We start from the raw sequence: 15953 nt of genomic DNA, 5'->3' as shown, positions 1-15953 counted from the left end.
GCCCATCCATCTGGCAGCTACCAGGCGAGTTGGCCGTGTGGTCAGGGGCACGCGGCTGTGAGCTTGCATACTGGAGATAGTGGGTTCGAATCCCACTGTCTGAAACCCTGAAGATGGTTTTCCCTGGTTTCCCATTTTCACACCAGGCAAATGCTGGGGCTGTACCTTCATTAAGGCCACGGCTGCTTACTTCCAACTCCTAGGCCTTTCCTATCCCATCGTCGCCATAAGACCTGTCTGTGTCTATGCGACGTAAAGCAACTAGCAGAAAGAAATAGCATCTGGTAGCTTCTCTTCTTCCCAGATATTGTGTAGGATTCTTGTCAGTTCAACGATCGCTCTGTTGTCAGCAAATGTCCAAAGTTCTGCAATAATCCCATCTTCGCCAGGTGCTTTGTTGTCGTTTAAGGTCTTGATGATTCTCGTGACTTCGTCCACAGTCGGAGGGTCCGAGTCTGGGTTTGGTTCCTTGTGACTGTAGTTGAATTTCTGAGACGTTGGCTCACAATTGAGGAGTTTTGCGATGTAGTCTGCCAGAATCTGGCAATTCTCCACATCATTCACTGATCTATTGAGCAAAAAAGGGGTACGAATATTTTGTAGAGGTTCACCTTTTATATCAGTTAGGTGTTAACAGGTTCAGTCAAAATCAATTACTACTGATCTGCAGTCGCCCAGGTGGCAGATTCTCTATCTGCTGTTTTCCTAATATTTTCTTAAATGATTAAAAATAAATTGGAAATTTATTGAACATCTCCCTTGGTAAGTTATTCCAATCCCTAACCCCCCTTCCTATAAACTAATATTTGCCCCAATTTGTCCTCTTGAATTCCAACTTTATCTTCATATTGTGATCTTTCCTACTTTTAACAACACCGCTCAAAGTTATTCACCTACTAATGCCATTCCACGCCATCTCTCCACTGACAGCTCGGAACATACCGCTTAGTCGAGCAGCTCGCTTCCTTTCTCCCAAGTCTTCCCAGCCCAAACTTTGAAACATTTTTGTTAACACTACTCTTTTGTCGGAAATCACCCAGAACAAATCAAGCTGCTTTTCTTTGGATTTTTTTTCCAGTTCTTGAATCAAGTAATCCTGGTGAGAGTCTCATACACCGGAACTATACTCTAGTTGGGGTATTACCGGAGACTTATATCCCCTCTCCTTTACATCCTTACTACAACCCCTAAGTAGTCTCATAACCATGTCCATAGATCTCTGCCCTTTATTTATAATACCATTTATGTGATCCCCTAAAGTAACTTTTACCCCATCAACGCAGTAATTAAAACTGAGAGGACTTTTCCTATTTGTGAAACTCACAACCTGACATTTAACCCCGTTATCATCATACCATTTCCAACTGTGCATCTGACAACATTATCGAGGTCATTTTGCAGTTGCTCGCAATCTTGTAACATTTACTACATCGGCCGTGAAAGCCTTCATACTTTAATTTACTACTCTATACAGAATAACATTATCTGGAAAAAGCCTGATCTCTGCAACCACTTTTTTACTCATATTATTATTATTATTATTATTATTATTATTATCGTATGGCATTTACAAGCATAATATGTAAAAATATACGATTAACATACAAATTAAAATATAGAGGTAATTAAATTAGAATGTCCAGCTTCGACAACCAGTCCACTGCACTTGGTGTCAATTCATACAGAGCTCGTAAACCGTCCTTAAATGCTGACAGTGGACAGCTCTCAACAACATGAAGCAATGTCTGCTTCTCAGCAGCACACTCACACGTAACACTTTCGCAATATCCCCACTTTTTCATCATATATCGGCACCTGCCGTGGCCTGTTCTGAAACGGTTGAGTTTTGACCATTCATGTCGAGGAAGATCGAAACCTGACACTTTCTTCGTTGGGTCTTTAAACATAAAGGCGTTGGTGGGTGGACATTGCATCGCTGTCTCCATTCTGCTGTTACACTGAATTTTTCATAGGAGTGTAGATCAGTCCAGAGTTTACTCATATAATGTATATATATAAGGAAAAATAAATGTCCAATAATACAGCTTTGTGAAATCCCCCTCTTAATTAATACATAGAAATATTTCTAGAAAATAGAACTCAGAGAATTAGAGTAGGCGAGGCTATCTGACCCTGTATTGAAGATTGAAAAGACGCCATCACGCCGCGTCACAGGATACTAAGACTTTTTATTTACTTATTTCAAGGTGTCCTCGCCTTATTTTTAATGTTTTGTATTTGTATTTGTGACTGAAGATGTCGCATAAGAGGACGAAACATGTCTCACGAGTGTAATTAATGTAGTCTTTTTAATAAAGACAATTACGGTATTGTAAAGGTGGAATTATAAAATCCAAATTTTCACAAGTTGATACTTTGACAATACGGGCTCTAGTATGAAGTTTATAACGTGCAATATTTGTATGAGTCAGTGTACACTTAGGATCTGTAATTATACGCAGTAATGTGAGAATGTGTTTTTTTGATCGTGTTGTGGACCAGGTTTTAGTCAATGGCAATGCCTCTCATACAACTATTCTTAAGTTTCCTACGGAATAAAACATTAAAAGAGAAATTGATTAGGGATATACATCGTGATTATTTTGAAGTCGATGACAAAACTGTAGTGTGCACACATCATTTTGAGAATAAGCCTGATGTTAGGGAAGACTTTCCTCTAATTCCAAACTATTCGTGTTCCTCGAAACATATTAATTTAGATAGAATAGATAGGATAGAATGGAATAGACTGATATTGTGGTATTCCTTCAGTGTCTATGTGCTTCAGAGTGTCGAGTGATTCAGATGCAAGTGTATTTTACAATAATCTGTGCTTGCTTGCGGAAATATTTGGCTGGATCTTGGGGTGTAACATAACTTATAAGTGTGACAGTTGGAGCAATTTGTATACTGTTTCACAGAAAAAATCATAACTTGGAGGGAATAGATGGGTTTGCAACGCAGTGTTTTACACTACCAACACCTTCCGATTCATGCTTGTGGTTATCTGGCGAAGCAGACTACACCGAACTGAAGCTCGTCCATGTGGCAAATGCCGTTCTAACCCTATACAATTTTCCTTGACATTTACATACAAAGAAAATGGAGCACCTACCGCCAAGGAAACGTAACCACGAAAAGTCACCTATTTCGGTCAAACGTACACCAAGCATGGTAAATACAGAACCGGTATTTTACTACTATTTGTGAAATTGATGCAGCCTTTATTGTAGATGTGAGTTGCATTGGTATTTAAAACTAGGCTACACTTCATAATGGTCAACTTTCAAGGTTACCTTTCAGCTAGTAATCCCAGTATGATATGGTAATCGGAAGAAAATATATGCCCCCTGTACTGTAATAAATAATTACATAAAACAATTATAGTGGTACAGTACTCATGGACCGCCTCTGTGGTGTAGTGATTAGGGTGAGTATAGCTGCCTGGGTTCAATTCCCGGCTCTGCCACGAAATTTGAAAAGTGGTACGAAGGCTGAAACGGGCTCCACTCAGCTTCGGGAGGTCAACTGAGTAGAGGTGGGTTCGACTCCCACCTCAGCCGTCCTCGAAATGGTTTTCCGTGGTTTATCACTTCTCCTCCAGGCAAATGCCGTAATGGTACCTAACTTAAGGCCACGGCCGCTTCCTTCCCTCTTCCTTATCTGTTCCTTCCAAACTTCGCATCCCCCCACAAGGCCCCTGTTCGCCATAGCAGGTGCGGCCGGCTGGACGAGTTAGTGGTCGTCTCCCCAGTTGTATCCCCCGACCCAAAGTCCCACGCTCCAGGGCACTGTAGAAGTGGAATCCCTCGCTGAGTCCGAGGGAAAAACCAACCCTGGAGGGTAAATAAATAAATAAATAAATAAATAAATTAATTAATTAATTAATTAATTAATTAATTAATTAATTAATTAATTAATTAAAGACAGTACTCATGGAGAAGCAATACCTTTTTAAAATATGATCAGAATGAGGTTGTAAACTATTGTAGGTCCCTTTCATTTTAAGGATTTCTGTCATAAATATTTATGTCCACGGTTTTTATTGTAATATACGCTTAACCACAACAACCAAGCAGGGCAACGCTCTTATTCCGATTTCGAGGCCTATTCGTATGTCAAAGTGCAACGATTTCGAACTACCCTAGAATCAACTGATCGTGATGTTGGCCTCGTGCCGCAATGTGATAAAGTGTCGGTATTCGAAATCTATGATTTTTAATGCTTAAAAGCTTTCGGCTAACGGTCTTTAATTCAGTACAAGTGATTCTAAAATGCGTATTTTCTACACTTTTCCTCATTGAAGAGCCATGCTCCCTTGCTTGTTTGACCACAGGAAACATGGCGGACGTTCATTCTATTAGCTTCACCCAGGCAGCGCCTCCGCCTCGTCCGTTTCTAACTCTTTCTGAAAAAGGCCTGTCATATTCCAAATATTCAAGATACAGAAGTTCTGCGTCTAATGCACCTGCTATATTTTGAGATAACAGAGAATTTAACTGCTTGAACCTGGGCAGTTTAGTTAACTGAGAGTTTAACAGTTATGTTTCTTCTTTCTTGTTATTTATTCGGGCCGTCGAACTAAGAAGATCTTTTGCCCCTACTCTGCATCATACTGTATGTTGTGAACCTGCGTGTATTTGGTAATGGTGGAAGTATAAAGTGTTGAATGTGAGGAAATTAACATTAAGGACAACACAAACATGGATATTAATCATTTATAATTTAAAAACCCTGATCCGGCCGTGTATCTAACACGGGGCGGTCGGGTGACAGGCGGACGCGTTGCCCCCTACACCGCGTGGCCGGGCAACAGTTATGTTAGTCTTAACCAAAGTTGTTTAAATGCTAATTTGGTTAATTTCACTGTTACATTATTTTAACAGTCATTTAAATTTTAATTGAGGTTGAATAAACCAGACCAGTGGTTCGAACCCCACTGTCGGCGGCTCTGAAGAGGGTTTTCCGTGTTTCCAATTTTCCGTGAAGTATTGCCTCGTCAAATGTTAATGGACTTTTGTATCATCCTGTATAACTGTCAGAATTATTTTTTCAAGTCTGTACTTTTTAATACATTTTAATAAAATATTATCTATTTTTGTTTAGCTTAACTGGGGATCAACGTAGGTTGAGCAGACTGAAATACGACATTCCCTTAATTGGACGGATCTCTATTACAGAGGGTGAGAACGTCTGGCATCTTAGATCTAATCATAATGGACAGAACGCAATCCCGGGACACAAAGGGTATTGGAAGAGGGGGTGGGAGGGTAGCTACTCCGTTATCTTCACCTGTCTACTTCATTCTCTCTCTCCCCCTACCCTCACACACTGTCGCACCTTATTGAATCCTAGCAGTGCAGCAGGCGACCTGAAGACGTGCCCAGACTAACAGAGTCCCTCCAACCCTCCGTGGCTCTTTTTAAACCATTATATAGAGCAAGCAACATATGTTGTAATCATAAAATTGAATTGCATACGTTGTTACGGAGCCACCGTGAATACTGAGCGGATAAATAACGAACTGTTATTACCAGTCACGGTCCAGAAATAACGACTCCTACCAGTTATATCTGAGATATCTACATGCACTTTGCAGTTCTTATCGGTTCTAGCGAAGATCAGCATTTGAAATAATACAAAAATTACCTCCAAATGTCAGATATAATAATAATAATAATAATAATAATAATAATAATAATAATAATAATAATAATAGTAATAAGGAGAAGAAGAAAGAAATAATATTATATAATAGAACACATTTATTTCAAACGCAAAAAAAAACTCCAAAATTTTTGACGACAGATATATATATATATATATATCTATTTGCTTTACGTCGCACCGACACAGATATGTCTTACGGCAACGATGGGATAGGAAAGGCCTAGGAATTGGAAGGAAGCGGCTGTGGCCTTAATCAAGGTACGGCCCCGGCATTTGCCTGGTGTGAAAATGGGAAACCACGGAAAACCATCTTCAGGGCTGCCGACAGTGGGGCTCGAACACACGATCTCCCGATGACTGGATACTGGCCGCACTTAAGCGACTGCAGCTATCGAGCTCGGTGACGACAGATATTGGCCGAGTAGAGAAGGTAATAGAATTCAAATACCTGGGAGAAATAATTCAAGGATATGGTTGAGAAAAATCTGCTCTAGAAGAAAGATTACACAAGGTGGAAAGAGCGTACGGAATCACTTAAGAATTTTTGCAATAAGAAATTCTTGTGTCTAAAGTTTAAAACACGGCACTACAATGCAATGGTGAAACCAGAACGTCTTTACGCAAGTGAATATCTAGTTTTGAACTATGGTTTAGACTAGCATTTGTACCCGATCCTCGCACGGGAATTTGTAATGTAATACACTTTTCCTTCATGAATTTACGCGAATTTACATGTCTATATTCAAACGTTTAACACGGCATTTTAAACTTTCTTTTTCTACGAAAGCACATGGCGGTAACGTGTAGCACGATAAAAACCAGCAAAGCCGAGAGAGAACGAGAATTTTTGAGATATTTTCCTTGCTTCTCGGTTACCTATTGTTGCTTTCCTGACTACTTTAGTGGCGCTGTGGATGAAGACTATGAAACCTATCGTTGACGATAACCATCCTTATTATCTTTTAGATCGAAAACAGTAAAATGGATGTTTAGTTATTTCCATTAAACCACCACTGAATGACATGCACCAAGTGTTCTGCGGGACTTAGACTAAAATTTCAAAATTTCGTAAGCATCTCCGTTATTTAACGTTGTACTATATATAAACTCCAAGTGATACCTTGACGTCATATGCACATGATAACACAATCCTGAATTACAAATTACACCCACTTTTGGGCTAATTCCGCAGGAAATTGGACTGCAAGCCAGTCCATGAATGATATCTCCCTTATTGTCCGACTCGTTGGCTGAATGGTCAGCGTACTGGTCTTCGGTTCAGAGGGTCCCGGGTTCGATTCCCGGCCGGGTCGGGGATTTGAACCTTCATTGGTTAATTCCAATGGCTCGTGTGCTGGGTGTTTATGCTGTCCCCAACATCCCTGCAACTCACACACCACACATAACACCATCCTCCACCACAATAACACGCAGTTACCTACACATGGCAGATGTTGCCCACCCTCACCGGAGGGTGTCCGGCTCCATGGCTGAAAATTCGTGCTGGCCTATGGTCACAGGGGTCCCGGGTTCGATTCCCGGCAGGGTCAGGAATTTTAACCATCATTGGTTAATTTCACTGGCACTGGGGCTGGGTGTATATGCCGTCTTCATCATCATTTCATCCTCATCACGACGCGCAGGTCACCTACGGGTGTAAAATCGGAAGACCTGCACCTGGCGAGCCGAACATGTTCTCGGACAATCCCGGCACTAAAAGCCATACGCCATTTCATTTTCATCGGAGGGTCTGTCTTACAAGGGCTGCACTGGGCTAGAAATAGCCACACGAAATTATATCTCCCTTATTAATCCTGCTATCGAGAAGGTGCACATTAAAAAAACGTTCTTGAAATATGTTTCCATTAAAACAGGTAGATTTCCGTTAAGTTTGTTCGTGTATATTTTGTGAGAGTGCAAAATCACCGTTTCGGGTTCGTATAAACCCCAGTCAATTAAGGGATTTAGGAAAAATATTGGCTCTAAAACCTGCCCAAGGACAGGTGGATTCTAAATATGAAGTTTAGATAGAAATATATCTAGTATTTTTCAACATACAAACTGACAAACAGACACCAAAACTAAATTATGTGCAGATGGTTATAATCACACCCAAAATAGTAATTGTACAGACAGACGGACGTTACATTTTATTTATATAGATAATAATAAGAAAAATAAGAATCTCTGTAAAAAATACACTTATTACAAACGTAAAAACTCTACACGTTTTATAACGACAGATATTGTTCGAATAGAGAAAGTAATGGAATTAAAAAACTGGGATAAATAATTCAAGAAAATGGTTTAGAAAAATCTGCTGTAGAAGAAATGTTGCACTAAATGGAAAGAGCGTAAGGCATCACTAAGAATTTCTGTAACAAGAAAGGCTTGTCCAAAAATCTTAAAATAAGGCACTACAATACCGTGGTGAAACCAGAACGTGTTTACGCAAGTTAATGTCTATATAGTTTAGATAAACTGGAAGTAATAGAAAGGAGAATCAAGGGAAAATTATTCGGTACAATGGATACAACAAAACAATGAAAAATAAGAAGTAATAAGGAAATATACCAGAACATAGAAAATATAACTTTTCCGGGGTATCTGTGGAACGCAGAGGTGAAAGAAGGTGCCGGGATGAATGGGTCTAACAACAAAGTCAAAGTTAATTTAAAATTTTAACAAAGGTTATATTTTCAGAAGAAACAACAAATTTATAACAACTTTTCACTTGATGAAATAACAATTTGGAAACAAGACTTAGAGAGATCCAAGATTTCAGAATTTTAAAACTCTTGGGTACAAGCCGCTAGTTTTACAATTTTGAGCTCCTAGCTCAACATTACAAAACACTAATTTGTTCAAAGGGCAGAAATCCCCTAACACATGGAGCACTTGCTCCTAATTCCAATATCGAGCCTCCCAGAGGCATTTTTACAATACTTGAAAAGAGCTGAGGTGCTCTCAGTGTTCCCAGCCTACTCAAGGCAACACAATGTGAAAATCTAGTAATTACTGGCATTACAAGGCACTTTTTACAAATAGCAATCATATTACACAGAGGTATCTAGTACCCAACCTACGGGGCCTTAGTAAAAAGGAAAAAGGTTCAATAAACCGCCCAAGTACAACTGGAATGGAGTCAAAGATTGAGTTCCCAAAGAGAAATTTAAAAACCTATAGGGCTCTTGGCCAATGAAACAGGGGCTAATCCCAAACTACTGAGGTTGCTCGGATGGAGATAACTTTAATACATATTAAAAACAAATACGGTACCTCAAACCAAGATGAAGGGGAGCTCGAGAGGGTGTATCACTCTCTATCCCCGATTTGCAGTTAAAGATTTTATGAACTTTTTGCATAAGCCGGCAGAAAATTACATTTTAGAGAAGGTGGTTACATATTAAAGTTTCGGACCTATCCCTCGGGTTAAACTGCGGAGCTAGCAAAAGGTGAAGATGTTAAGTGGCCATACCTTGTCGAAGTACAGCTGCCTGATTAAAGAGGCACCTCCTGCCTCCTGCTTCACACACACACTTAGTTAGATGTTGATCAAATGGCCAAGAGACGTGAAAATCCGCAGTTTATAAACCCTCGGGGAAGGTTCGAGACCTTCCTTGAATAATCAAGACACGCCCACAGAATTTTATTGGAGGATACAAAAGTTACACACAAAATCGAAGAAGAAATATGTGATTGGTTAGAAATTAATTACAGAAATTCTTGATTGGTTGGATTCAAAACAGGAGGAAAGAAAAGATAAATATTGCCAACCCAACAATGGATGAACGAAATTTAGTAAAGAAAAACTTATGAATACAAAATTTCTTCAAAAAGGTTCTTCCACTTCGCACCAGGGTGCATGATCAAAGTCTGTTAGTAGTGACATCTGTTGCAGAAAGTCCAAACTTCTTGATAAATGGTAAACAAAACACGTAGAATTTTATACAGTACGAGAAACTTCAAAATAACCAAAATATTTGGTAGTGACATCTTCTGAGGAAAAGTTAAAGTAGGTCTAGTTTCAAGTTCAGTGTTTCTCCTGTAGAGGAAATTTTATTAGGCTCAACATTTAAATGTGCGGCGTAGAGGTGTACCTCCCGGTACAATAACAATTAGTGGTAAGTGGGAATGGCTAACCAGCAGGACGCACTCTTGAAACAATATTAACCACCACCACAACAAAACTCAAATTACTCGTACTATTCATTCTAGGATTTACGTAGTTTTTTCTCAATATTTCATATTATTACGAAACCACTCTATTTTGTTGCATATCGTTCTTAATTGAAAGCTATAAATAGTGCATTTGCACCTCGCGCGAACTCGTGCTGGGACAGTGACATATTAGCCCACTTCTCTGCCATAGGTAAAACGAGAATTGCCCGAACCACTTTCTAATGATTGCATAAATTTGTCGCTATGTCAATATGATTCATAGCCGAGCAATATAACGTATGACACACAATTGAACCCGGCTATGACATATCGCGTTTGTAATGTTTCCCTGGCAGGAGTTTGGGAGGGAGGGTGAATATTTGTTTTAGAGCGCACTGTTGCAGATAATCTACTTGCGCCAATTAATATGTTTCTGAAAAATAGAAACAAAATATAAGGGCTTAACTTTGGATAGAATGTGATCAATTTTTAATTCTAAATCCCTGTGCTTGACAAGGCTTCACTTTTCATTCCACTAGTATTAGTAACAAATAAAACGTCACGATTTAGTTGGAGGAGGAGGGTTTGTGTTATGTTTTGGATGGGAGGGGAATGGTTGATATCAGGTGATTATTGGGGATGAGTTCCATAAGAGTGATTGTGTTCTGTGGTTTTTCTGTTTTGCCAGCGGTTTGTTTGTTTTGTGAATGTGAATGAGGTTTTGTCTGAGGTTTTAATGGTATCGGACGAGCTGATAGATGCGTGAAAATTAACGGATTTATTTGATTATATTTTTGAAATATTTGCATCAATTCCACCGTCCCGTTCAGGTGCGATTTGTGGTAGATAAAACTAGATTTATTATTTGCTTTCATGCTTCCAGCTGCCAGCAACTGTTGATCTTAATTCAACAGCATTCCTGTTAAAACTATGAAAACGCGGTAATCTGTAATTCATTTTGTTTTTTAATATATTTTGTTGTTGTTTGAGTCATTAGTCCATAGACTGGTTTGATGCACCTTCCGCTCCACCCTATCCTGTACTAAACTTTTCATTTCTACGTAATTGATGCATCTTATACTTGCTGTAATCTGCTTGCCATATTCATACCTTGGTCTAGCCGTACTGTTGTTACTGCCTACACTTCCCTTAAAAACTAATTGAACAAGACCTGGATGTCTCAAGACGTCCTATCGTTCTATCTCTTCTTCTCATCAAATTTAGCCAAATCGATCTTCTCTCACCAATTCCATTTAATATCTCTTATGTTGTGATTCGATCCATCCATCTCACCTTCAGCATGCTTCTGTAACACTACATTTCAATTACTATCATGAAAATATACTGAGGTTGGGGGTGAAAACAACCCTATATGAAGGGTGTTCTACCCTCACCGGCATGATGGGTAAAAAGGTTTTAAAAGGAAAATGTACAAAATGACCGAGATTATGGATATTCCAGTATAGCTCTCAACCAAACTTAATACACATATCACTTATTACCTGAAAAAAAAAAGCCCTCGTAGGGGAGGGGTTGACATGAAAAAAGAAACATCGAACAATATCGAAGGAAAGTGGACCTGTAGGAGTGCGTAAGTAAGTCATATAAACAAACATTCCTACAGTACGCTAAGGTAAGGTTCATTTTCCTTTAAACGTAAGCATAGGAAAATGTACACACCGAATATTTTTTCTGATGGACTAAATATCCATATGTGGCTGGGAGGCGTGACCATTCTAAAGGAAAATAATGGATGAGAAGAGCATTTGGAGATACTACCTTTTGCCCGAACAGCCAGGAATTTATTTCAATCCCTTACTACTCATCCTATAAATGATTATTTGCCCCAATCTGCCCTCTTTAATTCCAAATTTATCTTCACTTATTGACCTTCCCTCCTTTTGAAAGTTCCTCTGAAGCTTATTCTTTGCTTATGTCATTCCACGCCAACTCGCAGCTGACAGCTTGAAACATACTAGATAGCTGAGTATCTCGTCTCCTTACTCACAAGTCTTCCCAGCCCAATTTTTGCAACATTTTCGTAACACTACTCATTCGTAGGAAATCATCCACAACAAATCGTACTGCTTTCGTTTCAATTTTTTCTGGTTCTTGTATCAAGTAGTCCTGGTGAGGGTCGCATACACTGGAGGCATACTCTAACTGCGGTCTTACCAGAGACTTATACGCCCTTAGTATTCCTTTAGGCAGCCTAAATAGGTACTACAACAGTTAAATTAGGACTCTAATAATATTTTCATTATCTTCTTCATCTTCTTCTTCCACTATCTCCATACCCTAATAGGGTCGAGGGCGCAAACTATGATGCACAAATGGATTTAGTTGCGTTGAATTACATTTTACATCCGGTTAACCAGCATTGGTATCCTTGTTATTCAACCAGAATTTTCTACTATTTTTCATTGATGATATAGGCGCTAAGTCTTTGTGGTCCGGACGGCGTGGTTAGCTGCGGAGAGGTTTCGATTTGAATCCGGGATTTTGGCACGTTATCTATCGATTAGAATTGTTTTAAAGTTTTACCATTTGTTTTACGTTACACCAGCGCAGATATGTATTATGGCAAAGAAAGGAATAGGAAAGGCCTAGGAGTGGGAAGGAAGGGGTCGTGACGTTAATTAAAGTACAGCCCCAGCAATTGCATGGTGTGTGTGTGCCGGGCTGAGTGGCTCAGGCGGTTAAGGCGCTGGCCTTCTGACCCCAACTTGGCAGGTTCGATCCTGGCTCAGTCCGGTGGTATTTGAAGGTGCTCAAATACGTCAGCCTCGTGTCGGTAGATTTACTGGCACGTAAAAGAACTCCTGCGGGACTAAATTCCGGCACCTCGGCGTCTCCAAAAACCGTAAAAGAGTAGTTAGTGGGACGTAAAACAATTATTAAAAAAAATAAAAAAAATTGCATGGTGTCAAAATGGGAAACCTCTGAAGGCCATCTTCAGGGTTTCCGACAGAGGGGCTCGAACCCACTGTCTCCCGGATGCAAGCTCACAGCAGTGCACCCCTAATCGCAGGTCCAACTCGTCCGGTCCCGAGTTTTAATACCAGCTTATAAAGGAAGGTGTCATTTGATCTCAGCACTGTTCAGTAATAATGTTATTCGTTTTACGTCCCACTAATACTTTAGCAGTTTTCGGATATGCTGAAGTGCCGGATTTTTGTCACACAGGAGTTCTTTAACGTAAATCTACCGACAGGAGGCTGACTACCTGGGCACCAGACTGGGCCAGGATCGAACTTGTCAACCTGAGCTACTCCGTCCGGCGACACAGTTCAAGAAGCATGATGAAAATTAAACATAGATTTTTACACCTTTCTTGCATTAGAATTGTTTTAAAGTTTTACCATTTGTTTTACGTTACACCAGCGCAGATATGTATTATGGCAAAGAAAGGAATAGGAAAGTCCTAGGAGTGGGAAGAAAGGGGTCGTGACGTATCTGTATCAATCAATCAATCAACCAATCAATCAATCAATCAATCAATCAATCAATCAATCAATCAATCAATCAATCAATCAATCAATCAATCAATCAATCCTGATCCGCATTTAGGGCAGTCGCCCAGGTGGCAGATTCCCTATCTGTTGCTTTCCTAGCCTTTTCCTAAATGATTTCAAAGAAACTGGAAATTTATTGAACATCTCCCTTGGTAAGTTATTCCAATCCCTAACTCCCTAACGCCCCAGTTTGTCCTCTTGAATTCCAACTTTATCTTCATATTGTGATCTTTCCTACTTTTATAAACGCCATTCAAACTTATTCGTCTACTAATGTCATTCCACGCCATCTCTCCGCTGACAGCTCGGAACATACCACTTAGTCGAGCAGCTCTTCTTCTTTCTCTCAGTTCTTCCCAATCCAAACATTGCAACATTTTTGTAACGCTACTCTTTTGTCGGAAATCACCCAGAACAAATCGAGCTGCTTTTCTTTGGATTATTTCCAGTTCTTGAATCAGGTAATCCTGGTGAGGGTCCCATACACTGGAACCATACTCTAGTTGGGGTCTTACCAGAGACTTATATGCCCTCTCCTTTACATCCTTACTACAACCCCTAAACACCCTCATAACCATGTGCAGAGATCTGTACCCTTTACTTACAATCCCATTTATGTGATTACCCCAATGAAGATCTTTCCTTATATTAACACCTAGATACTTACAATGATTCCCAAAAGGAACTTTCACCCCATCAACGCAGTAATTCAAACTGAGAGGACATTTCCTATTTGTGAAACTCACAACCTGACTTTTAACCCCGTTTATCAACATACCATTGCCTGCTGTCCATTTCACAACATTTTCGAGGTCACGTTGCAGTTGCTCACAATCTTGTAACTTATTTATCACTCTATGGAGAATAACATCATCCGCAAAAAGCCTTACCTCCGATTCCACTCCTTTACTCATATCATTTATATATATAAGAAAACATAAAGGTTCGATAATACCGCCTTGAGGAATTCCCCTCTTAATTATTACAGGGTCAGATAAAGCTTCACCTACTCTAATATTCTCTGAGATCTATTTTCTAGAAATATAGCAACCCATTCAGTCACTCTTTTGTCTAGTCCAATTGCACTCATTCCTCACAAATTACTACGACTTCTTAATTGTTTTTTAGCCTGACGTCCAAGATCTTCTTGTCTATCTAAAGCGAAATATAGCTAAATCAGCTCATTACTCCTCTTCAAAATGTTTTGCTAGTATTTCGGTACAGTTCGTACTTAAATTACATGCAGTGGAATCTTGATATCTGGAATCACCTCGCGAGCAAAATTTTATTTCGGGTTATCGAAATTTTGAGAAATAGAGAATGCCGTTGTTGAGCATGTATAGCACATGATTGAATCATATGTATCTACGGGCTTATACTGAATACATTATTTTACCGATCTCGATAGCTGCAGTCGCTTAAGTGCGGCCAGTACCCAGTAATCGAGAGATAGTTGGTTCGAGCCCCACTGTCGGCAGCCCTGAAGAAGGTTTTCCGTGGCTTCCAATTTTCACAACAGGCAAATGCTGTACCTGAATTAAGGCCACGGCTGCTCCCTTCCACTTCCTAGGCCTTTCATATCCCATCGTCGCCATAAGACATAATATCTGTGTCGGTGCGACGTAAAAAAATAGCAAAAAAACCCATTATTTTTAATATATTTAAAATTATACAAACTCTATTTTACGGCATCACTTTAATATATAACCCCTTATTATAGAAACTATTTAGAAGACAGTAGTGAAACAAGAAAGATACCTCTGTTAACACCTTTCAAAAATTCCGTTAGTCTCTTCTCTTTGTTATTGTTAACCTTTCCGCTCTTCACGTTGAAACTTCTCGTCAATACCACGCAGCAGAGATTGGTAAATGGAGCTTGTCATCCGCGACTTCGGGGTTACTTTCGTACGTGACCGGTAATAAATTCACACCCGAGAAACAGAGAGGCTTCGCCGATTTTCCGATTACTAGAAGTTTTAGTTTTTCGGTTCCCGTCATATTAGCTCCCATAATCACTGTAACTCTTTCTTCACTTGTTAACTGTTCTTCACAAACCACAAGTGCCGTATTGCACAGTTAATGTTGCACAAAATTCCAGTTACAAAGTATTTTTTTGCTTCAAGGAAGGAGATGTTTGCTCTGAGAAATCGGGAAATTCGTGTAACCGAATTTTGAGTAATAGAGAAATAAATACACGTGAATAATAGGACAAATGGCCAGGAAATTTAAGCTCCTTCGAGATACTGAAAATTCGAGTAATGGAAGTTCGAGATATCAAGGTCGACTGCATTTATTCGTGGCTTTAAATATGTGCGTGACCGCCTCGCTGAGAGTTTACCGCTAGCATCAAAGATAATTACTTATCTGTTGTATGTATAACTTTTCTGCTTCTACACCGGATAACAGCCCACGACCATTTACCCAAGTTGTAACCACGCTCGACTTTGCTTAACTTTCGAGCTCTCAGAATATGCTGTTTCAACTTGAGGCATTGTATGTTACGTTTGCTGTGTATTTTATGCTGTACTTGACATTTATCACTTCTTTTCCTGGAAGGGCTGAAGACTAAGCTTAGTCTCTGACAACGAAAAACATCTCTCACATATT

The 15953-nt window shown here is 39.6% G+C and overlaps 1 protein-coding gene across 1 annotated transcript in view; it reads left to right on the top strand.

The window, feature by feature from the left end:
• The window catches only part of LOC136885757 (neuroligin-4, X-linked), a 318812-nt gene that overhangs the window by 225867 nt on the left and 76992 nt on the right, over positions 1–15953 (top strand). The gene's annotated exons all lie outside the window — the stretch shown is intronic.

Source organism: Anabrus simplex, chromosome 14, assembly GCF_040414725.1.
Source record: "Anabrus simplex isolate iqAnaSimp1 chromosome 14, ASM4041472v1, whole genome shotgun sequence".
NCBI lineage: Eukaryota > Metazoa > Arthropoda > Insecta > Orthoptera > Tettigoniidae > Anabrus > Anabrus simplex.
The sequence above is the reverse complement of the archived record's forward strand: the minus strand, read 5'-3'. Positions and strand labels throughout refer to the sequence as shown.